The sequence below is a fragment of the Brassica napus genome, chromosome A10 (genome assembly GCF_020379485.1).
Source record: "Brassica napus cultivar Da-Ae chromosome A10, Da-Ae, whole genome shotgun sequence".
Lineage (NCBI taxonomy): Eukaryota > Viridiplantae > Streptophyta > Magnoliopsida > Brassicales > Brassicaceae > Brassica > Brassica napus.
In genome coordinates this window covers 8,733,077-8,752,034 of record NC_063443.1, presented here as the reverse complement: position 1 = coordinate 8,752,034, position 18,958 = coordinate 8,733,077, and the positions used below count along the sequence as shown (strand labels likewise).

Sequence of the window (18,958 nt, the reverse complement as noted above, 5' to 3'; positions counted from 1 at the left end):
ACTATTACAATGTTAACATATTGGGCCTTAATTAAACAATCAAAAAAATCACCGTTTATATCCTGCGTTATAATATAATATAATATAATCTCATTACATTTCGTATAGATCATGTTATACAAACTTAAAAATTATTTGATCACTTCGACATGAAATATACACTTACAACTATATATAACCATTATGGACCATATAAAAAAATCGTAGCTTTCGTGATTGTTATAATATGAAACTATTATCAAATACTTTATTCAATCTTATGTAGTATTAAAAAGTAAATGAGAAGTTTAATCATTTTTTTTAGAAAAATCTAATAGTTTTTATCCGGTCGAGTCATATCACAGGTCAACCAATGTCATATCACGGTTTAATTGCAGATTTTATAGATTTATAGGATTTTTAATTAACAGATTTTCACTAAATCCAAACGGTTTATATGCAGATCAGTGCGTTTACCCGTTTGACTGCATAACTGGTTTGAATATAAAAAAAAATATTTAAATTTGTCTATAAAATACATATTGTATCCCACTAAAAGTAGTTAAATAATTTGTACAAATAAAATACTTTCTTGGCACCATTTAAAAATATATCCTAAGAATATAATTTATAAACTGAATTACTCAAAAAACCGAAGTACCTAAATATTATTTTCCGAAGTTTTAAAAAGTATCCATGAATGCTAAGATCTAATAGTGTTTAAGCTTTTGTTTTCTTGGTTCCATAGATAAATGATCCATTACGTTATTTATGAACTTCGGTTTGGTTTTTTTTTTCTTTAACATCCTTCGGTTTGGTTTTAGTTTTGGTTTTTTTGTTTCTTCAGTTCCGGATAAATATGCCCATAACTATACAATATCTTATATAGAAATTCATATAAAATAATTCTTTTAATACCAAAAATAAATCCGCGCTTTCGAAGCGCGGATCAAAAATCTTGTACTTTATTAATTCAGCATAGAAACCACAATTTTTATCATACATTACTTGATAATTATAAATAAATATACAGACAAAAGTATCTCTAAAACATTATTTAAGAAGTTATTTTTTCAAAATTGTTTGTGTCATCATCATATCTATTTTCAATAAAATCAATGAAATGACTTAATAAAAAATTAATATTACATGACCTGTTTTTATTAAGACATGCACAATTTAATTTATGAAATTTGATTTTTTTTGTGAAATTCGTTAAATATAAAATAACTTATATGTATCACCATATGATAATTTTAAACTAGTAACATAATTATAAATACTGAAAAAGTCTTATCAACTTAGGAATGGAAACAATTATGTAGATATTTTTTATATTCTACCACAATTAATTGTAAGTGCATTTTTACAGCCAAACAAAACAATACCGATTAATTGCCAAAATGTCATATATAATTAAATGTCTGAATTGTACTTGAATTTATTAATGGGTGGCAAATATAGATAATTAAGTGTTTAAATTTAGGGCCCCTTAAAGTTATGGGTTTTTTTCTACTGATAAAGCTAAAATCTACAAAAACAGTGTAGTATTAAAATATACATTAAGTTTTCACTTTTAAAATTTAATATATTCATTATCATTGCACTTGCAGCAACATTAACCTCCTAATTATAATAAAATGCAACGTCAACATTAGTCTATTGATAATAAGTGAATGTTGTAATTACAGCATCTCCATGATGACTCTATATTTTAGAGTTTGAAAAATTTTATATTTGAAGTTTCATTTTTCTTTAAAGCAAAACTTCAAATTTAATTTTAATTTTTTTTGTATTTTACACTATAGTTTTTATATTTATCATAACTAATACAAATTCATTAAAATAATTATAAATAACTAGCACATATATAAAAATATTACAGTAATATTAATTAATAAAATATTACACTAAAATAATATTTTAAATGAAAATACATAATTAAATATTTAGCTACAACCAAAATATCACACTATTCCATATATTCGGTTACACAAAAATTTTGTTGACATTATTTAAGAGATTTTGGAGGTTCTAAAGTAAATTTGCCAGACTATTAGTGTTGTTGTAATATTTAAATTTTGTAATAATTATGTATTTATGTTTCTTTTTAAAAAGTTTTTTATTAAGTTTCTTTTGTAATATTAGTGTTGTCTAATTCTAGTTTAAAATATTAGAAATCTTATTTTGAAAATTTTATTTAATTTTATGTGTAAAATTTGGATATATAAGAATAAATTTGAAATATTTATGATATATAAAAAAATTGAAGGATTAAAACGATAAATAAGAAAACACGTAAGAACCATAAATGTGAAATCTAATTAATTATAAAGAGCAAAATACAAATAAAAAGATGAAACTTTCAATTTGAAGTTTTGAGTGGTGAAACTTCAAATATGAAGTTTCACTTATCAAAACTCTAAATTTGAAATTTTAAAGTTTCTTTTTGAATAACAAAAAATTTTATATTTGAATTTATAGAATTTTTTAGGAGATGCTCTTATACAATAGAGAGAATATGCGCTAAAGGAAAGGCTATATAGAGAGATTCGTTGGGGGCAGAGCCTTGCTTACATGAGGAAAAAATAAAGATTGGCCTAGGGCATCTAATTTTTTTCTTTTTGTAACTTGCATCTATTTTTAAAAAGTTTTAAAGCATTTCTTATGATTTATTCTCTTAATTAGATCTTATATAAAACAACTTTATAAACATAGCATCGTTAGTAGTTTTATGGACAGTCAAAAAGCTAAAAACATATATATTTTTTTTTGCTAAACTGCTAAAAACATATATTAGAATGAAAACATGCATGGTTTCTTTAAGAAACCAAACAAAATATGGAAACAATTGTTTGTCCCCTTAAAAATGGGTAAATGATTGTTCTTGGTTCTGTTACACTAAACTACAATAGCTTTAAACTACAATAGCTTTATTATTGTAGATTCATAAAAAAAAAAATAGTATCGCTTAGGAAGCTGTTAGTGCTCGCACGGCTCTGATTGGGAGGGGGGATTGCATATCGTGATTGAAGCAACCATCTTGATATTGTTTCCATATCTTATAAAACTCGGGCCTTAGTTCTTCTATGTGAATTTATATGTGATATCGAAAAGAAAAAAAACAGAGGAAAGGCATCAACCATGGCAAAACAGAACATATCAAGGGTTACCAGTTTGCTGGAGATACGAGGATGTTTGGAAACGCTTTGCTTTAAATCGTCAAGAATTACATCAGGATTAATCTTAGTTTTGAACCCAACAATGATCACGGTGCAGTAGTCTGCTCCGGATGATTGAAAAATACGTGCCATCGGGCTGAGCGGCTCCTCCTCCTCCTTTGCCATTTTCCTTTTCTGTTTCTTATATGTATCTTCAGTGTTTTAATGTCTGTTTTGTCTCTCATATTTCAAAGTTATGCATATTGTAAATTTATAAGTGACAATTGCATTTAATAATATAAATTGGTTTAAGAAAAACAACTTGGCTTATCTGCTTCTAACGCCATGCACGTTGATACAGATAATAGTACATAGATTAATATGTAGTTTATCTCTTGTTTTTTTCACGATATTATGTATCCATCATCCATGGATTCCAGACATCTTCAGAGACCATATGCGTTATATTAACTAAAACGAAAGAGAAAACGTACAAGGATGCAACAATAAAGTTCCTTAATTAATATACAAGACAACTTGAATGATTGTATTAAAAAGGTTCCGAAACCATGCGTACTTTTGCTTTATTATTATTATTTTTTTATAACACCAAATACTTATATAAGAGCTTAGATGATTACAAACGGAGGTACACTTGACAGTTAAGCGGTATACGAAGATAATTAAAACATAACAAAAAATAAATGTAGTAACAGAGAGAAAAAAAACTGTAGAGAAGCTTCACTTTAAATCCTAAAACCGTGTTGTTCGAAAGAACATAATGAAGTCTGCCGACGTTGAAGTACCCACTCGGGGTTTGAGAGGGGTTAAAAGCATAGTTTTGCTTTTAACATGCAGAAAACGAATTGTAATCCGGTATATTGAAGGGTGAACATGCAAAAACAGATCCGGTATATTGAACTTCACTTTTTTGTTAATTTTTTATTATATTTTTATCTTCTGTATTTAATAAGCTTTTCTAATATATTTTTTATTGGTTAATCTATAGATATATAATAAACCTTCTCAAACCATGAAATCCGTGGGTTATCTGCATTTAACGCCATGCACGTTGATATAGTAGATAGAGTAATATATAGTTGATCTCTTGTCTTATTTTAAGACCCAAGAGGTGTGTTATATAAGTGATATCCTTAGGGAGGCTATGCGTACATTAACTAATACGAAAGAGACAACGTACAAGGTTGCAACAATAAATATTCATTAATTAAAAAAAAAATAAATAAATAAATATTCATTAATTAATACCGGAGACAGCTTGAATGATTTATTATAAAGGGGCTGAAACCATGCATGCTTTTGCTTTTTGTTTTTGATAATTGAGGCATTCGGCAGGCCGAGGCCCAATTACCGACTAGTGTCTTGGACTGTAAAGATCACATGAAGCTCTAAAGAGATTAATGGACTCTAGAAAATCATAAATATAAGAGAATCGTCAACATACTAGCTAAAAATTTACGTTCAGTGATGTACGTGTCGATTCATCTAGGATATGAAACAAGGATGAAGCACTCAATTTACCGGTAAAATCTTACATCTCTTTCTCAAAATCAAATTTATAACCGCAGGAATCAAACCCATCTGATGGAATAGAACATCAATAAAATAGGCACATATGACTTTTGGCTCTCTGAACTGTGGAGAAAAACATGACTATTTGTACATTTAAATAACGTCAATGCTATTCGAGTCACAAGATCATCCACAATAAGAATATTTCATAAAGTTTTTTTTGAGTGCCAATCATTTGCACCTTTTGTTTGAAGATCAGTAAAGTGTTGCCAAAGTTAAATAGGTTGTATATGTAATTAATAGTTTTAGTCCCTACCATATCTGTATACCTTATATATTTTTCTTTTTTGATATGTTGATACCATTTATAAAATTAAGGTTTTAACTCTTCTGTATACTAACCTTGGACATCATTTCTAGAACCATAAGACTTATGTCGAAAGTATCGCCTCTCTCCATTAACACAAGAAACATGCTACGTGAGAAAAACTTAGAAGAAACGGACGAAAACATAACTTCCAAGCAACAAAACATGCCCACATGAAGTGTTTAGAGCATCTTTATTCTAAAACCCCATTAGGGGACTCTTAATTGTTTTTTAATAATATTTAAGGAGTAAAGGTGTTTAAGAGATTAAGATAAGAACCTTGAGACTTTTATGTCTCTATTGCAAGTTTCTTATTTTGGGATTCTTAAAAATAAATTAATATCATTCATTTTTTTAATTTTTTTATTTTTTATTAAATAAAACATAATAAAGGATTACACTTTAAACATAGATTTATAAATAAAAACATGAAAACAAAGATTATTAAAATAAACGAGAATTATTTGAAAGAAGCATCCGAGATTAGTTGTTGTCGTCATCATGTCCAAATCTACGCCATATATGTTCAACCAAATCATATTTTAGTTGTTGATGCATTTGTCTATTTTGAATTCTTGTACGAGCGTCCATCATATTTGTGATGTGTGAAGGGATATCTGTAGAATACGTGAAATCAACATGTGAATTTTTGTGGTCTTGTCTTTGTTGGAACTCTGAAACATCAACAAGACTGTATCCACCTCGTTCGTCTTCTACTATCATATTATGGAGTATGATACATGCTTTCATAATCTTCCCGATTTTTATCTTATCCCAATACATCGCTGGATTTTTAACAATGGCAAAGCGAGCTTCAAAGACTCCAAAAGCACACTCGACATTTTTTCGGACAGCTTCTTGACGTTGAGCAAATAAAACTGCTTGAGGCCCTTGTGGCATAGAAATAGATTGGATAAAAGTTGCCCATTTCGGATAAATACCATCGGTGAGATAGTAAGCCATATCTACTCGCGTTCATTGACAAAGTAAGTGACATTCGGAGCTTGACCATTTATTATGTCATCAAAAACGGGTGAACGATCAAGAACATTGATATCATTTAATGTACCTGGAGGTCCAAAAAACGCATGTCATATCCAGAGATCGTATGAAGTGACCGCCTCTAAAGCGATTGTTGGTTTACCCGAACCACGAGAATATTGCCCTTTCCAAGCGGTGGGACAATTCTTCCACTCCTAATGCATACAATCGATGATTCCTATCATCCCGGGAAACCCACGACGCTCTCCAACATCAAGTAGACGTTGAAGATCAGACCGTGTTGGTCTTCTTAAGTACTCATCCCCGAACAAATATATTATACCTTCCACAAAATGTTCCACACATAACCGAGCTGTTGTTTCACCGAGTCGAAGGTATTCGTCGACCATATTAGCTGCAGAACCATACGCCAAGACACGAATGGCTGCGGTACACTTTTGAAGAGGAGAGAGAATATTCCTTCCGAGACCATTTTTATTTTCCCGAAAGTATTGAACTTCGTTGGAGAGTCGATCAACAATGTGCATGAACAGTCGCTTGTTCATTCTAAAACGTCGTCGGAAGAAATTTTCAGGATACGTTGGAGTTTCACTGAAATAATTATTTCATAAACGAAAATGCCCTTCTTCAGGATGTCTTTCGATATAAGCTCGTTTTTTCTTTTCTTTCTTTGTTCTTCTTGATCACTTTGAATGGTAAAATTGTCAAAGGCTTTCTCAAAATCTTGATCAAAGAGCTCATCAAATGCATCATCAAAAGCATCATCAAAAGCTTCATCTAAATTGTTTTGAGAAGAAGCCATATATGGTGATTAAAGAGTTTTATAAACTAGTGATCAAATAGAGAAAATAGAGAGAAGAAGAATTTATTATAAATAAAGATGAGTTTGAGAATATAGACAGAAGAAGATTTTATTATAAATAGAGAGAGAAGAGATTTTGATGAGTTGGTATAAAGAGAATGATATCGAGAGAAAGATGAGTTCTTGCTTTGGTATGGTTTAAACAAAAAGCTATAGAGAATGATATACAGAGAAATATGAGTTGTTGCTTTGGTTTGGTTTAGACAGATTCGCTATAGAGAGTGATATAGAGAGAAAGATGAGTTGTTGCTTTTGTTTGGTTTAGACAGAAAGCGAATGATATAGAGAGAAAGATGAGTTGTTGATTCGTTTGGTTTACAAAGAACAAGTCACATGATGCATGATTACAAAACACAAGAGTACACATGATGCAATACACATGATGCAAGTGAAGTCACATGATGCAAGAGTACAAAACACAAGAGTACAAGACACATAGAATTCGTGACACTACAAGACACAACAACACACTGACCTTGTCCGTGACTACAAGACAAGACGAGGCACTCACCTTCTTCTCTTCCTCTTGTTACCATCACCCTTAGAGGATTGTCCTTACTCTAGCTTGATTCCAGACTTCAACACCTTGAACTTCTCCTCTCTCAGCTTCTTCTCTTCCTGATGCATCCTTTGAAGCATCTTTCTGAACTCAGGTTCAATATCATTGATACACTAAAAATGAATCCTTGCTACTGTCAAGTTACCAGTGGTAATTATAGTATTTGAGATTCAATCCAGAGGACCAGTTTACTCTTTACTCTTATGAGTTCAATGTCAAGCTGAGAAACAAGTGGGTTTTGAGAATTAATTGCGACAAAAGTAACAAGAATGCCTAGGTAATTTGAATTCAATTTAAATGAAGCTGGCTTAGGGTCAATAATCGGATGTTACTTGCAGAACTGAACAACTATTCAAGTGCGATGAAATGCGATCTAGAACTCAGATCACTCAGCTGGAACAACTCACTATCGTGATCTTGATCCCTATGCGAGTCGGTCTTGAATCCTAAGCTCTCGCTTGGAACAAGACGCGAAAGCAAGCTTTAGATGCGAGATCTGATTAGTTCACTTAATACCCTAATATCTACTCTCGCTGATTAGGGATACTAAGCTCATTCAATATATGTCGACTTATCTCCTAACGGTTAGCTAGAGGATTAAATCATAGATCCGACATTAAGTGATCAGTTCAATGCAGGCAGTAAGATCAATATGAATGAAGATAGTTGAGATCACTTATTTGTGTTCAGTTCATGCGGCTAACACCCTACAACCCTAAGCAAGCTTTGCCTACTACTCAATCATTAAGCAGGATGACACAAACAAGATTTCTGAATAATACTGCATATAAAATAAGTAAAAAGACAAAGGGTTCAGGGAAATCTTCTCGTGAGAATGAGAGATGGAGCCTTCTCCCTTACAAGTTGCGTAGAATCCAAAAAGCAATTTAGGTTTCTTTGTAAAAACAAGTGTAAACTTAAGAAAACGATAGCCTCCCCTTTTTATAGGGGGGCGCTGGTGATAGGGGAATAAGAGAAAGAGAAAGTCGAAAACTAGGGCAAACTCCAGAATAGGAAGTTTCCTTAACGATCGGGAACAGTCTAATGCTTGATCTCTTCTGGAGCAACCCTTGGGTTGTTCTAAATGACTGTTCCATGTTGAATCCTTCAAAACAGCATCTGACTTCCTGAAACTCTCTCCTTTACTCTTTCACCTGTTCCCAACCTGGAATGATGTAAATTAAACACGAATTAGGACTGAAAATGAGCTCAAAGTGCACATGTATTGGTATTAAAAACACCACATATCAATTCCCCCAGACTTAGATCCTTGTTTGTCCTCGAACAAGACCAAGCCTCAAGAGCAGGGAGAAAGGTTTGAAGGAGCGGGAACTCGCTTTGTCTAAATAACCATGCCCTTACCACACATCTCTGAACCATACAAGCTGTAGAATCAGATCGCACACCCTTACCAGAACACCCCACGATTGCTGTTCGAAGATCAGCTCCGTACTCTATATCTCATACCTGAAAAGGTTGCACTATCGAGACAAAACTCCCTTAAGGATCATTTAAGAACAGCGTGAGCTTCTCATTACAAGCACTATTCAGGGTAGACGGGTTGATAAGGAATAGGCTGTTTTACGGTGGAGCTGAGAGTGTTTGGTGGTTACCGTGTTTGAGTGCATGCAGGATATCGCGCAAAATAGCAAGAGAGGACGGATCTGTTGAAGCCCACAACCCTTACTCATCTCTGCCTCACGGATTAGGTTGTTCTACAATGTGGATCAATCGTGCCACTGTTCTCCAGCTCTTGACTTCTTTTCATTCCTCCAAAATCTGCACCCACTTCTTGCTCACCCTTTTCCAGCAGCATGCATCTCGAATCTTCCCTCTCCATCATAAATAAATTAAAGCATTTTTTTTTTCTGGGATAGAGATGGAGAGAGGTATCGGGACGAATGATTTGCAGCCGCTGGGGGTCTATCCTCTGTTTCTCACGGGGTGCCATTGTTCCATGCGCTTTCGACTGTTCCTCTCTTTAAGGATTGATCTTGTCGACTGTTCTCATGCGCTTTTGACTGTTCCTTTCTTTTAGGATTGATCTCGTCGACTGCTCTGAGTGTCAGGCGTTAACGAGTAAGGGGTTGTGTCAATCCTATCCTCTCCGGCCTTTTTGCACATATCTGCACATATGACTTTGAAAAACAGAGTGCATGAGGGTGAAAATAAAGGCTTAGGTAGAAGGTTGGAACTAGCTAAAAATGAGCTAGCCGCTCAGGATCAGCAAGATTGGTAAAAAGAATAAGAAGTCCTGAGCGTTGGTCTCGTTTCCCTGATCTAGTGCCCATAACAAGAAGAATTTCAGTCAAGATTAGGTTCAAGTTAGGAGGAGTTGAGTCTACCCAGTGTAACCTGATCGGATGAGAGCTTCTGGAGAGTCAAATGAGATGGGTCGAAGGGTGTTCCAGGTCCAAGTATGGGCTCTTTCATCACTGCTAAGGTCACTGGATAAGAATGTTAGAGCACGAGGTGGTTAAAAGAATATATCACAAGGTCCTCATTCCCACAAGAGTTTTAACTGACTCGATCCTAAACTGACTCGATAAAACATCCAAATGACGCAAGGACTGACTCAAAAACAAAGAAATAGAGTTTCAGCACACAGTGCTTCCCCCAGACTTAATCGACACCATCCCTGGTGGAAATGAAACTGAGGTCAGCCAAAAAGCAACACAGCATAAAACATTAAAAATAAAAATAACAAGTTCAGATGGATAGAACAATGGATAGAGGATAGTCCTTGCGGACTCAGTCGGACTCGCCGCTCTCGGCTGGGTCAAGGGATCGCCTGTTGCGCGAGCGATGAACCTCTTCTGAAGAAGGACCAGTTCCCATGGGTTCCTTGCCGGGACGGTGAGATCTTGGTGGGCGATCTGTCGTGGACTGGCGCTGGTCGCTCCCTCCAATGCATCCCCCAGTGATGAGGTGGAGTATCCTCCGCATGAGGCTGTTGTTCTTTCGCTGCGAGTCCACCATCCAGCGTCTGTAAGCGTGATCATCGGTTACATCAGCGAGCTCTCCGAGGTCGTACGATGGGTCGGCTTCAGGGGTGACGTCCTCAACATCATCCATGTTTTCATCAGGGACCGCAGCACGTGGATCAGTGCAAAGGAGCTCGGGGGGAGGAAGAAACCGTATGTTCTCAAACACACTGAACCTGGTGATCTCGGGGTGAGGCAGTTTGGTGAATAGTTGAGTACCGGCTTTATCGAAAAAGCTGTAGGTCTCTTCATCTCGCATGATGTGGCACGCCATTAGGTACCTGATGTCGAGGTACTGGACCTCCTTGTTGACGCTGTATTTGGTGAGATCAATGCCGAAATGCTTGAAAAGCGGTGTGAGCAGGCTGCCGCTCCTGTCTTTCTTCTTCGAGCCGTGCATAAGGCACTGTCGCCGCTCGCATATCATGGTGATGAAGTTGAAACCGGGATTCGTCTTAACCCTTTGAATGGGAATTCCGGAACCAGAGGCGCGAATTTCATCCTCAATACCAGTGTACAGGGTTTGCAGCTCCCCGTTGGTGACCTTCGATGTCAGATCCTTGGCGAACAGGAGGTTCGAGATGATCTTCGCGATGACACGAAGCGCGGGGTTCCGAATCTGCGACTGGTAGACCTTCCCTGCTGTGAAGTTCCCATTTGCAATGCAGTCCCAAAAGGCGTTAGAGGGAGAGAACTTTTTCGCTACCGCTACCCCCTTCGGTTCAGCGGCCATCTCATAGATTTCATTGAGCTTGTCGAGGGACAAGCGACAGTACTCTCCATCCGCCATGAAAGAGAACGAGCAGTTGGCGTAGGAGGGTGCGTCGGAATCCTCGTAGGTGATCGTGGCCGTGGCGAGCATCTGGCGAACAAGGTCTGGATAGAGCTCGTGCGATGTGTAGCACAGAGGAGCAATCCCGATGGCGTGCAGCGTTTCGAATACATCCTCGTCGATCCCAAGATCAGCCAAAGTTTCTGTGTGGCAGAAACGAGTGGGTAGCATGTCAACTCGGAGGAGGGCGTTGTAACGAGCTGTTGTCCCCTTATCCCACCCCTCGCAATTGAAGTCCAGGAGCAATGGGCTGTCGAGATCAATCAGTTCACCCTCTTGCTCGCGGGGCCATGGGTAGGAGGCGGACGTTTGTTGCTGCACTTGCGGGGGTGGCGTGCTGCACGTGGCTCTCGTTCGCTTGGCGGATTGCTTAGTTCTTGCCATCTGTGGAAACTGGTGAAGTGATCTGCAAAAACAGAGAGAACTCGAGATTCCAAACGAATGAGAAGCAAAACCACTTAAAACGGTTGAGAATCAAAGATTTGGTGGTTTGTTTAGAGGAAATCGCAAGTGGGGGATCAGTGTACGGCGGACTGAAAGGGAAAGTGAAGGGTGAAGCCTTAAATAGGCAAAACCCTAACTGTCCCGAAATTATCCTCTTTATATTTTTTTTTATATATTTTTTTTTTTTGGTCGGAACACTTACCTGGAACAGTCGATGGGTTGTTCTAGCAGAAGAACAGTCCGTTGGTTGTTCTGAGTGAAGAGTCCGATTTTCTTTTTCTGCAAAATAAATTAGAAAAGGAAAAGAACAGACTATGTAGACAATGTATGTACTGACCAGTGGGTTGCCTCCCACCAAGCGCTTGTTTAAAGTCATTAGCTCGACTTGGATCAATCGATCAGGCTGATGGGGGCTCGCTTAGGGGAATCTCTTCTCCCTCTGCGATAGTGGAGTCAGCAAGGTAGTGCTTGACGCGCTGTCCATTTACTACAAACTCGTCCCCTTTTCTGTCTAATAGCACAACTGCTCCGTAGGGTCGAACTTCCTTAACAGTGAAAGGCCCGGACCATCTAGACTTCAACTTCCCTGGGAACAGTCTCAGCCTTGAATTGAAAAGCAAGACCTTATCGTTGGGTTCGAATTGTCTGGCAATGATCCTCTTGTCATGGTAGGCCTTGGTTTTCTCTTTGTAGATTTTGGAGCTTTCATAGGCGAGGTGCCTTATCTCCTCCAGTTCATGAATCTGGATCATGCGTCTCTCGGTCGCTGGCTTGATGTCAAAATTCAGTAGCTTGACTGCCCATGCGGCCTTGTATTCAAGCTCGACGGGGAGGTGACATGCTTTACCATACACAAGGTGGTAGGGGGTCGTTCCTAGCGGCGTCTTGTAGGCTGTTCTGTAGGCCCATAGCGCATCGTCCAGCTTAAGCGACCAGTCCTTTCGTGAAGTGTTGACAGTTTTCTGCAGGATGCTTTTGATTTCCCTGTTGGACACCTCAACTTGTCCGCTCGTCTGTGGATGGTAAGCGGTTGCCACTTTGTGGTTCACTCCATTCTTCCTTAAAAGGCCCTGAAATGCCTTGTTGATGAAGTGTGTTCCACCATCGCTGATTACGACCCTAGGCACTCCGAACCTTGGGAATATGATTGAGCTGAACATCTTAGTCGCCACTTTTGCATCGTTCGTAGGGCTTGCTACTGCTTCTACCCACTTAGACACGTAGTCAACGGCGACAAGGATGTACTCGTTCTTGAAGGACGCAGGGAATGGTCCCATGAAATCGACTCCCCAACAGTCGAATACCTCAACCTCTAGAATGTAATTCTGAGGCATCTCATTCCTTTTGCTGATGTTCCCAAGTCGCTGGCATGCATCGCATCTGGCTACGTAGGCTTGAGCATCCCTGAACATAGTCGGCCACCAGAATCCTGCTTGGAGGACTTTAGAAACCGTTTTGAATGCAGCAAAATGACCTGCGTAAGATGAACCATGGCAGTGGTGCAGAATTCCTGGGATATCTGCCTCTGGAACACACCTTCTGAACAAACCATCCTTGCCTTGTCTGTACAAGAACGGTTCATCCCAAACATAACGCCTAGCTTCTCTCAGGAATTTCCTCTTATCGTTTCCTGTGAACTTAAGTGGTGGCTTTTCAGCAGCTAGATAGTTAGCAATCTCAGCAAACCATGGGAGGTGAGGATATTGCTTTTGGATCAAGGCGACAGGATGTCTCGAGATATGAGAACAATCGGGCGCCTTCCTCGGAGGTTGTTTCGCGATGCTGGAGCAGTCTGATGCGGTTCTTATAGATTGTTCCGCGTAACACAGACCAATCGCGTTGACGTGTTCAACTGGGTGTTCCTCATCAAGAGTTGTGTCGTCCTCAATCTTCATTCTGGATAGATGGTCAGCGACCCCATTCTCGACACCTCTCTTGTCTTTTATCTCTAGATCAAATTCTTGGAGAAGAAGAATCCACCTTAACAACCTCGGTTTCGCATCTTTCTTGGTGAGCAGGTACTTAAGAGCAGCATGGTCTGTGTGCACAATCACTTTAGATCCCACTAGGTAGGACCTAAATTTTTCGAAAGCAAAAACAATAGCCAGAAGCTCTTTCTCAGTTGTAGCGTATCTGCACTGAGCTTCATCCATAGTTTTGCTAGCGTAATAGATCACATGAAGTTTCTTGTCCTTACGCTGCCCAAGTACTGCTCCAACTGCGAAATCGCTTGCATCAGTCATGATTTCAAAGGGTAGGTCCCAGTCTGGTGGCTGCACAACGGGTGCGCTGACTAGAGCTCCCTTGATGGTGTGGAAAGCAGCTAGACACTCACTGTCGAAATCAAATTTGATCTCCTTACAGAGCAGTCTGGTGAGTGGTCTTGCTATCCTCGAGAAATCCTGGATAAACCGTCGGTAAAACCCAGCGTGACCCAAGAAACTCCTGATGGCCTTCACGTTTGCTGGTGGTTGCAAACTCATCATCACTTCGATCTTTGCTTTATCCACCTCAATTCCTTTCTCGGAGATCTTGTGCCCTAGAACAATCCCGTCTGTGACCATGAAGTGGCATTTCTCCCAGTTGAGTACGAGGTGTTTCTCCTCACACCTTTTAAGAACCCTGCACAAGTTTGACAAACAGACATTAAAGGAGCTTCCATAGACGCTGAAATCGTCCATGAAAACTTCCATAATGTCTTCAATCAGGTCAGTAAAGATCGACATCATGCAGCGCTGGAACGTTGCTGGCGCATTGCACAAGCCGAATGGCATTCTCCTGTAAGCGTACGTTCCGTAGGGACATGTGAACGTCGTCTTCTCCTGATCGTCTGGATGGATGGGAATCTGAAAGAAACCTGAATAACCATCTAAAAAGCAGTAATATGGGTGGTTAGCCAATCTCTCAAGCATTTGATCAATAAAAGGGAGTGGGAAGTGATCCTTTCTAGTTGCTGCATTTAATTTCCTGAAATCTATGCACATGCGATGTCCTGTCACTGTCCTAGTAGGGATCAATTCATTCTTTTCATTTGTGATAACAGTGATCCCACCTTTCTTAGGTACAACATGAACAGGACTGACCCATTTACTATCAGAAATCGCATAGATCACACCTGCTTCAAGAAGTTTCATTATCTCTTTCTTAACGACATCTTTTAGATTCGGGTTTAACCTCCTCTGATGTTCAACAGAAGTCATTGATTCATCTTCCAAGTGGATTCTATGCATGCATAAATCAGGCGAAATACCAGGGATGTCAGCTAGCGAATATCCTAATGCCTTACGATATTTTCTAAGCTCGCATAAAAGCAATGCAGTTTCCACATTATTCAGCTCAGCATTCACAATGACAGGATATGTGGAATTCGGACCTAAGAAAGCGTACCTGAGCCCTTTGGGAAGGGGTTTTAGCTCAACTTTGGGAGCCTTGAGCTCGCTCCAGGGATCCTCTGGTTGGTCCGGTTTAGGGGTCGCTCCAGATGGAGTGGTCTCGCACCTGTTGATATCCTCCCCCAGACTTAGACTTGCTACCATTCTCCCCATACTCCTTGCGGAGTCAAGCATCTTGGCATATCCATCTGCATCAATGTTCACCATACTCTGCTCGGCTTCAGCACGCACCAGTGCAAGTTCCAGTGGGTCTTCGGTAAGAATCTCCTCGATCATTCCTTCTTGTGGTTGGAGCGGATCAACCCCTTCATTGACCTCAAAGGTTTGTCCATCCAACATCGGCTTCTTTAGCAACTCATCCATTTCGAATTGCATAACTATGTCCCCAAGATTCAGATCAATCTTTCCCTGTCGCACATCAATGATAGCTCCGACAGTACATAAGAATGGTCTTCCCAAGATGAGGGGGTCCTTAGACTCTTCTTCCAATTCCAGAACAACGAAGTCTGCTGGAACAGTGGTGTTCCCTACTTTCACTTGGAGATCCTCTAGAATACCAACAGGAGATTTGACTGATCTGTCTGCGAAAACCAAGGACATCTTAGTTGGTTTGAAGTGCGTGTATCCGAGTCGTAAAGCGACAGAGTAGGGCATTAGATTCACGCTAGACCCAAGATCCACCAAGGAGCAGGCGAAAACTGTCTTCCCAATCTGAATAGAGAGGACAAATTTGCCGGGATCTCCTCGTTTTTTTATTTGCCTGTTCTGAAGCACTGCGCTGCATTCCTTGGAAACTGTCATGAACTCGCTCTCGTCTGATATTTTCCCTGAGATCAACCCCTTCATAAAGCTACGCATGGAGGGCATCATCTGAATCGCATCCATCAGGGGAAGTCGGACGGTTAGATCTTCCAGCATCTTCCTGCATTTTATTTCCTCCTTGTCCTTACGAGTGACCTTCGCTGGAACAGGGTAAGGGACTTTTGGAATGTATTCGCGAGGAGGAACAGCCTCTGGAATCGGGCGCACTGCTTCAGCCGGTTGTTCTGAGCGTGGCGAGGCTGTTTCGACTACCGGCTCTGTATTCCCCTCATCTGCTTGGTCGGCTAGCGGTTGCTCTGACTCTTTCTGCTTGCCTTTCTCAGCCGCGGTGAACCTTCTCCTTTCTGGCTCGGAAAGTTGCTTCCCGCTTCTTAGCTGAACCGCATTGCACTCCTTGGGGTTTTTGTCTGTTTTACCAGGTAGAGTACCTTGCTGTCTCTTGACACTCTCGGCAGTCTGAGCTATCTGAATGTCCATCTGTCTCATATGGCTTGCGACATTATCATATTTGGTGCTCAGGTCTCCGAACATATGGTTCATCCTAGTATTGATCTCAGTGGTGACCTGGTTCAGCGCTTTCCCTTGGAGCTGTTGTCCTTGGAGGAGTTGCTGCAGCATGGTTTTAGTTTCATCTTGCGGAACAGCGACAGGGGTGGAGGTAGCGACTTGAGTGTTCTGGTGGTTCTGTATTTGAGGCTGATTGCTCTGCGGTTGGCTTAGAACATATGTTCGGGGCTGATAGTTCTTCTGATATCCCGAATACTGGCCCTGGTTGTTCTGCGCCGGATCAACTTGTTTGTCCTGCTTAGGCCAGAAGAGTTGTGGATTGTTCCTTACGTTAGGGTTTGGGTGATAATTCTTCAGCTGCCACCCTTGTCCATTTACGTAACTCACTTCCTGCTGATCGTCTCCTGCCTGCTCAGCTTCAAACGCCTTATCCCCCGCATTTTTCTCAGGAGTTGCTTCTTCCATTATGAAAACCTGGCTCTGGTTTCCTTTCAGCAGTTGGTCCATCTTCGCCGCTATATCGTCTATGCTGTTCACACTTTTAGAGCGATCATGCTCTTTGTTCTTGTTGAGTGAACTAGAAGCCATGTTCTCAATCAGCGCGAATGCACCAGGAGTGGTCTGAGTCATGAAATCTCCGTTACTAGAGGAATCAAGGGTGTTCCGGTACTCATAGCTCACTCCATCGTAGAACACCTCCAATATGTAATCGTCATCAAACCCGTGGTGTGGACATTCCCTCTGGTACTCTTTATACCTCTCCCAAGCTTCATAAAAGGGTTCATCAGATTTCTGCTTGAAGTTGGAGATTCTATGCCTTAGAGCCGCGGTTTTGGATTTTGTGTAGAAGTGGCTCAGGAATGCTGATCGAACCTGGTCCCATGAGGTTAGAGAACCGGTTGGGAGAGATTGCAGCCAACGTGCGGCTTTCCCTTCGAGAGAAAATGGGAACAGCGTGCACTTGACGTAATCCGGTGGCACTCCATTTGAGCGAGAGAAATTGCAGATCCTCTCAAAGGCCTCTATGTGGTCCATTGGTATGTCTGAAGTGAGGCCACTGAATGTGCTCTTCTGTAGCAGACCAATCAGAGCAGGTTTGATCTCATAATCCTGTCGAGTACAGGGTGGAGGGTTGATGGGAGAGCGGTTAGTAGCAAAATTCCTCGGAAGGTTTCGCTCCCCAATAAGAGCACCACGCTCCTCTCGCGCAGCGTTCTCGGCTGCTTGCTCTTGTGCAGCTTGTTGCTGATTCTGGATGGTTTGCTGCATCTGCTGCATCTGCTGTTGCTGATTCTGCATTTGTTGTTGAATGAGTGCCAATGCAGCAGTGAGGTCATCCATATTGCCATGATCACCCATGTTGGTGTCGGTTGTTCTTGGCTGTTGACGGTTCTGTCTTTCTAATCTTGCGAGTTCTTCGTTAGTCAGCTGATGTAGTGGTCCTTGTGCGTTGCTCCGAGTATGTCTACTGGTCATGCACTTGGATCATCTGTTTCAACAAAGAAGTAAAGCAAGTTAGATATCTCAGGCTAAATATTAAACCGAAAAATAAAGGTAAAAGCTTAGTCCCCGGCAACGGCGCCAAAACTTGATACACTAAAAATGAATCCTTGCTACTGTCAAGTTAACAGTGGTAATTATAGTATTTGAGATTCAATCCAGAGGACCAGTTTACTCTTTACTCTTATGAGTTCAATGTCAAGCTGAGAAACAAGTGGGTTTTGAGAATTAATTGCGACAAAAGTAACAAGAATGCCTAGGTAATTTGAATTCAATTTAAATGAAGCTGGCTTAGGGTCAATAATCGGATGTTACTTGCAGAACTGAACAACTATTCAAGTGCGATGAAATGCGATCTAGAACTCAGATCACTCAGCTGGAACAACTCACTATCGTGATCTTGATCCCTATGCGAGTCGGTCTTGAATCCTAAGCTCTCGCTTGGAACAAGACGCGAAAGCAAGCTTTAGATGCGAGATCTGATTAGTTCACTTAATACCCTAATATCTACTCTCGCTGATTAGGGATACTAAGCTCATTCAATATATGTCGACTTATCTCCTAACGGTTAGCTAGAGGATTAAATCATAGATCCGACATTAAGTGATCAGTTCAATGCAGGCAGTAAGATCAATATGAATGAAGATAGTTGAGATCACTTATTTGTGTTCAGTTCATGCGGCTAACACCCTACAACCCTAAGCAAGCTTTGCCTACTACTCAATCATTAAGCAGGATGACACAAACAAGATTTCTGAATAATACTGCATATAAAATAAGTAAAAAGACAAAGGGTTCAGGGAAATCTTCTCGTGAGAATGAGAGATGGAGCCTTCTCCCTTACAAGTTGCGTAGAATCCAAAAAGCAATTTAGGTTTCTTTGTAAAAACAAGTGTAAACTTAAGAAAACGATAGCCTCCCCTTTTTATAGGGGGGCGCTGGTGATAGGGGAATAAGAGAAAGAGAAAGTCGAAAACTAGGGCAAACTCCAGAATAGGAAGTTTCCTTAACGAT

General features: G+C 39.8%; 1 non-coding gene across 1 annotated transcript; it reads left to right on the top strand.

The window, feature by feature from the left end:
* Window positions 1–17,162: 17,162 nt before the first annotated feature.
* Window positions 17,163–17,269, top strand: LOC125579633. Its single transcript, XR_007317693.1, has one exon. It is a non-coding gene; the product is annotated as a small nucleolar RNA R71 (small nucleolar RNA).
* The last annotated feature ends 1,689 nt before the right edge of the window (window positions 17,270–18,958 follow it).